Raw genomic sequence first — 6,517 nt, 5'->3', positions numbered from 1 at the left:
ATGCTGCTGGCTCGTCCCTGGCCCACTCTCCTGCAGCCCTTCTTTGCGTGACAGCCAGCTATGTGTGGCGTCCTCTCTCCCCCTCGGCCTGGCCTCGAAACACATTGCACGGCCGTGGCCCTGGCCTTGGCAGTGAGGCCACCAGCGGGGGGCTCAGAGGACCCGGACCCGCGGGTTTACCAGGAGCACAGGAGCAGACCTGCTGGCCGTCCAGAGCCCTCGATGGCGGAGGGAAGGGGCCAGCTGTGGGTCAGCAGATGGAGGGGCTGGAGGCTCACGTGACCGCTCACGTGACCGCTCACGGGACCGTTCCCATCCCAGCCTCAGACCCGCCTTCCCGATGGGCTGTGGCCACCATCCCGTGGGCAGCATGTGGCCGTGCAGCCCAGGAAGGATCCCGGGAGCCAGGAGTGGGTGCTGGGCAGGTCCCCGCCCGCCTGGAGCGCTGTCAGCAGTCGGAACCGCAGCTCCGTGCAGAGAGAAATCCCTCACAGAGAGGAAAGAGGAAAACTTCTTTTAAATGCTTCGGACCTCCACGGTGCTGTCGCCCCAGGAAATGAATACACGAGTGGCTTGGAAATATCCCTCCCAATTCCTCAGGTCGTTGTTCACTATGAATAAAGCTTGGATTTCAGAACTCCAGCTGTTCACACGAGCTAACGCTGGGGATACTTTTCAAATCTTGCAGATAAAAGTCAGGGAAATTCAAAATCTGATATTATTGTCTCAATCATGTTATCGTTGTGGGTTTCATGCATAAGCCACATGGGAAATATTATTGCTTTCTTCTGAAACTTTTTGTTATTGAGTCTTTTATATGGAATGCTCTTCTGATTTACCAAGTGATAATTTCCTGAATGAAACGGCCAGTCTTCGGAAAGGGGCAGAATTTACACGGAGTTCCATTCTCATGAAAAGCCTAGAAAGACTAGGCGGGTACTTTTCCTTTGTGCTTGCGAGTGACGCCACGGGTCTCCTGAGACAGTGGTGTCTTCGCAGTGACCCCACTGCGGGATGCGGCTGATTTGCCAGCGGTGGGTTTTACGTGGAGACACCAACCAGCCAGCACTTTTCTGCTCTTCTGGCCGGTTCCAGGGCCAGCTGGAGGCGTGGACTGGCCCGCGGGCCCAACATCTCCGCCAGGTAAGACTCCGACTCAGATAGGGAGGCTCGAATATCCATTTTCCCAGCTTTTAAAACCTTTTAAATAGATCTTCTTTGTTGTCGACTGAAAAAAAATGTAGTAGGGGGCTTTCAAAAACTCACGAGAAGCCTCTCCTTCCTTTCCAGTTCTGGGTAGTCACTGGACACTCGAGTGACGGGAAGTCGACGGGGCCAGGGGATAAGCGGGTTAACAGAGGCTCGGCACCAACAGTTCACAGATGCGAAGGTCGCACACCCGCAGTTCGCCGTTTCAGCATTTCTAGAATTGCCAAAGCCAAAGACGTGATCCCGGCCTTGGTCCGTCAGGAGCGAGTGTCCCGGGAGGCGCCCGCTCTGCTCCGAGTGAGCTCCCCCAGCCCCCCACTTCCTCACCAGGAAAAAGCACACCTAGGAGGTGAGCAGTGATGGGAGCAGGCTCTGGAAATGCTGAGCTGCATGAGAATTTGGGGCGTCGAGGAGGGGCAAGGGCAGGAAGCCTGCTGTCCTGCTCGGCTGTGGCTGCCCGACCCGGATGAGCCCCGCGGGCCCTGGCCGCTGCCTCCTCCCCAGCACTGCGGTGGAGACGGACTCGCTCCCCACTCACTCAGAGCTTCTTAGGGACATCAAGCCCGTGAGCTGTGAGGACAGCATTTCGGTCGCTTATCACTGCCTAACGGCGGCCTAAGGCCACCATCTCATTTCGTCCCTGATTTTGTGTCCAGAAGCTCACGAGGCTTGTCCCTGAGCCAGAGGTGCTGGCTGGGGTCCACTCTCGAGGCGGCTTTTTCGCTCACATGTCTGGTGCCCACATGGGCGGCTGCGTCCCTTCCCCCCACCACGTGGTCACAGGGTCTCAGCAGGGCAGCTGGACTGTAGACACGGTGACCCATGGTGACCTGTGGCTCCAAAGCGAGTTTCAAAGGTGGGGAGGGGGCCCACCTTCCTCGGGTCTGGGTCTGGAAACGAACCTTTTCTGTCACATTCTGTCGGGGAAGCAGCCAGAAGCCCTGCCCAGATTCGAGGGGCAGAGTTGGAGGCCTCCTGTCCCCAAAGGGGGACCGTGCAGCCATCACGTGCAGCTTGAACTGGCCGCTGTCTGCTCTCTGGCCGCAAATTCTTTACATTCCTCTGTGTGACGTGCAGTCACCTTCCCTCCAAGGGCCCGTGACACGGTGGGCTACAGAGTCCGGGATCTTCTACACAGACTGAGACCCGTGGGTGTGGCCCCTGAGCAGGAGGGCACTAGGAGGTTCCCCTCGATCTTAAGACCTCTGACCTGGGAAGACAAATCGCCTGTTCCCCTTGCATCCGGTGTCCAAAGACAAGACGTCCACAGGGCACCAGAGAAGGCGTGTCACAGTCCCCTGCCCTGGCAACTCTGTGGTCCGGCCGGGCACAGCTGCCGGGTGCGCTCGGGGTTCTTGCCCTGGGCTCTCTGCTCTGCCCTCTGGGACAGGCTTCCTATTCCACAGGAAGGGGCAGGCACTGGTAGATGAGACGCTCGTCCCGCACGCTCCCCGCCCCGAGCCCGGCGTTTGTCCGGTGTCGGCCTCATTCAGTCCCAGCTGCTGGGTGTTTTTAAGAACCCCGGTGGGCTCGCTGGGTGCCAGATTGTAATACACTCTGTTCACACCATGGTCCCTTACGAAACAGACCTGCTACGTCCACTGGGCCGGGCGCTGGGGGCAAGGCCGGCAAGGTCCTTGGAGCCTTTTCATCACGACAAAAGGGTCTGAGATTCTTAGAGTCCTCGAAATATTCGTAAGGTCTCAGCGAAGGCTCTTACACCTTGCCCGGAGATTTCCATCCCCCGCTGGTGTCAGCGGACGCCGCCTGGTGGCAACTCCCCTGTGGCCCCGGGGGAGAGTTTTACTCTTGAACTCAGCAGGTGCTGGCTGCCATCTTCAAATTCTGCCTGCAGACGGAATACTTGTTACTTAGTTACGTTTTACATCCTCCTCTCTGTCCGTACATCATCTTATGCATCTAGGAAATTAGCTGGGACTTTCGATTTTCTGCCAGGAAGCAGATCCGCCAGCTCAGCAAGCAGAGGGAGGTCTGGTCGCTGGGCCGTCACTGGACGCGCTGCGGCCGTGTTCTGCCACCGTGTGACGGAGGCGCCTTTCTTCGGCCTGATGACATCGCCTCGCTGTCCTTCACGCCCCACCAACCGTCTCCCGGGACCTCGCAGTCACGTCTTAAGTTCTCATTGCGCAGGCGCCTGCCGCCTGGACGCAACGCGGTTCCTGCGAGCGATCGCGGTGCGCGAGGCAAACTTTGTACTTTAAAACAAACCGTTCATCTGCTCAAGGCTTCGAGGTTCAGGAAGAGTTTTTCCCAGCAGGTTTCCGCTGACCCGTGCGGACGCCTGGGCGGCTGTGGCAGGAGGGTCCACCATGCCTGGGTACGGAGGGTCCGAGGTGGACTCAGCGGGCCCTCCCGCCCTCCCCGCTGCGCAAGGCCTCTCCAGATGGAGTCAGACTGCCCCCACGGTGGCCTTGAGTTCCTGGGGCGAGCTTCCCAAGAGACCAGAAGTGGAAGTTGCCGAGCGTTTAAGATCTGAGTCTGGAAACTCACACGGCACCACTTCAGCCATGTTCTATGAGTCACAGGCAGTCCCAGAGCTGGCCCACATTCAAGGGGAGGGGACACGGACCCCCACGTCTCCATGGAACGGGGGTCAAAGGCGGTGACGCTGTGAGGGCACTCCACACCCAGTTTATATGGGGTCGGAGGTCTCTAAGCAACAAAATGTGGGTGCTTCTTTGAGAATGAGAAGAATAGGTGTTTTCACAGATATTTTTCATTGGAGACCCCGGTTTAATTAATGCCAATGATGACCTTATTGGCTTGTGATTGCTCATCTCATCGATTGATTGGCTTGTGATTGGTCATCCCATCTCATCGATTCATTGGCTCGTGGTTGTTCATTCCATCTCATTGATCGTTTGGCTTGTGATTGGTTACGCCCTCTTATTGATTGATTGGCTCATGATTAGCTGTGCCCTCTCATTGATTGATTGGTTTGTGATTGGTCATTCCATCTCATTACTCGATTGGTCGCTGGTCACGCTCGCTGGATTGATTGCTCGTGATTGGTCACGCCTCTCGTTGATTGATTGGCTCGTGATTGGTCACGCCCTCTCGTTGGTTCTCTCGTTCTATCTGCCTGCGGGAATCTCTCCTAGTTTAATTCGCACGTGGCCTCTGAGGCGCAGACTGCTTGTTCCGCCAAAACTCTCCTCGCCTTCCCTTCCAGCAAACACCCAGAGGAGCCCTGCAGGTTCTCCCGGGGAGCTTCCCGCGGCTTTGACCCTCCTCCCAGGCCCTTTCTGCGCAGGTCCTTCTTTCTGACAGCGGAGAAGCCGCTCGCCTCTGCAGGGTGGTTTTGATGCATGTTTAGAAGGCTGGGAGGATGACTCCGGCTTCCCTCTCAGCTTCCATCTGCCTCGTAGGACGATCCGAGCCCAGGGTACTCCTTGCTCACCTCTCACGGATTCCTGCAGCAGGACCTAGCGCCCACGAGCAAACTTTTAAACACTCAAAACACTGTCAGTGCAAAAGTGGTTTCGTTTTTAAAGGCGCGCGTGCCCGTGGAGAGCGGGGATTTCTCTGCCGACGCCAGCACCTGCCGGGCCTGGCGGAGCAGCGGGATGGAGACGACCGGCTCTGCTGTCGTCAGACTGGCCGCCTGCGGACTGAGGGCCATCGCTCATCGTGGGGAAACCGGTATCGTTAAAAAGCAGACACACGTCATCAGGACGGGAAGGCATGGCGCCGTCACCCCTGGGGAAGCAGGGGTCTGGAGGGCATCAGCGGGCTCGGAGAGCTCCAGACAAACAGGGTCACGGGCTGTGGGATCGCTAAGACGGAAGCTAGGAGACATTTGGGGAGGCTGTGCCAGGAGGTCTCCTGCAGGGCCCACGATGCTGGGATGGGTGCCCGCGTGTCACCCCGTCGCCTGTGCGCAGCTGGGCTTCTGTGAACAGAATGTGAGAAAGACGGAGGTCTCTCCCGAGTCGTCTGCCGCAGGGGTCTAACCGATCTCGGTTTGAAAGGCTGGAATATTTAATGGGTTTAAATACAAGGCAAGTGCTCTTAATCTGCCATTTTTTTTCACATTTTGTAAGAAATTAAAAATCTACAGCAACGCTGAAAGAATTTCATAGTTTTGCCATAAACACATGTATCCACTACCTCAGTTTTATCGCCCCCTTTCCGGGACGTGCTTTATGACACGTCTTTATAACATCTTTATAACATCTGTCTTGTTTTGGATGCCTATCGAAGTAAATGGAGACATCGGTACACTTCTCCCTAAAATTTCAGCTTCCATATTACTGTCTAGAGTTCGGTATTTGTGGTTTTTTTTTTTAGGGGGGAGGGGGACAAATACTATATGTAAGAGAATGTCCACATCTTAATGAACCTCCGCTGTGTGTCCACAAATCCATACAGCTGCCAAACCCGAATCCCTGAGAAGACGGTGTTTCCGCCTCGCCCTGGGGTTCCCGGGCCCCTTCCGGGGCCCCTTCCCGGGCGCACCTTGCCGCCACCCCCCAGAGGCAGCCACCGGTTCTTCTGTCTGTTTATTTCCCGTCAGGACCAGTCTTGTCCGGTCTAAGGTTCACGCCGCGTAGCGTCCGAGCACGTCTCGCCATGTGCGGCTTCTCCCCCTTAGCGTGCGGTTTTGATGCTCACCCACGTGGTGCGAGCAGCGGGGGTCACTGCTACCCTCGCCCAGGAGCTTCTGCGGTGTGCGCGCCGCAGGTCCCTGGTCGTCCCTCGTTCGATGGACCGCGGCCACCGCCCGGCTTGGGCCATGACGGATGAAACTGCCGGGAGTCTGCATATAGGACCCGCGTGTGGCCGCCCTGTCCCCTGGCTTGACAGCTTGGCGGGTTTGCGGGGAAGGACCTGAGTTCTTCCAGAATAGTCGCGCCGTTCCGCATTTCTACCAATGACGCGTAAGAGCTCCAGCTGCTGCGCAGCTCCGCTTCGCTGTCGTCGGTCTTCTTAACTGTTAGCGGTCCGGATGGGCGCGCAGTGGTACCCTGTCGAGGATTCGGTTTGCGTTTCCCTGGTGACCAGCGATGCCGACCATCTCTTATGGGCTGTCGGCCATTTTTGTATCCACGAGTCTTTCTTTGTGAGGTGACCCTCCCGTTCCTTTCGTGTTAGGTTTTTCTGGAGCGGCATGTCCTGCAGCGTCCTCCACTAGGTCCGCACTTTCCCCGTCGCCTTCTAACCTATTCACATCCTTAACAGCGCATGTTCATGAGCGCGGGTTTTATGTCCAATTTACCAATTTTTTTTGTAGATACCACTGTATGTGTCCCGCAAAAACTTTGCCCAGCTCCAAGTCGCAAACTCT

This window comes from Pteropus medius, unplaced genomic scaffold (genome assembly GCF_902729225.1).
Source record: "Pteropus medius unplaced genomic scaffold, Ma_sr-lr_union100, whole genome shotgun sequence".
Taxonomy (NCBI): domain Eukaryota; kingdom Metazoa; phylum Chordata; class Mammalia; order Chiroptera; family Pteropodidae; genus Pteropus; species Pteropus medius.
Note: the sequence above shows the minus strand (reverse complement) of the source record.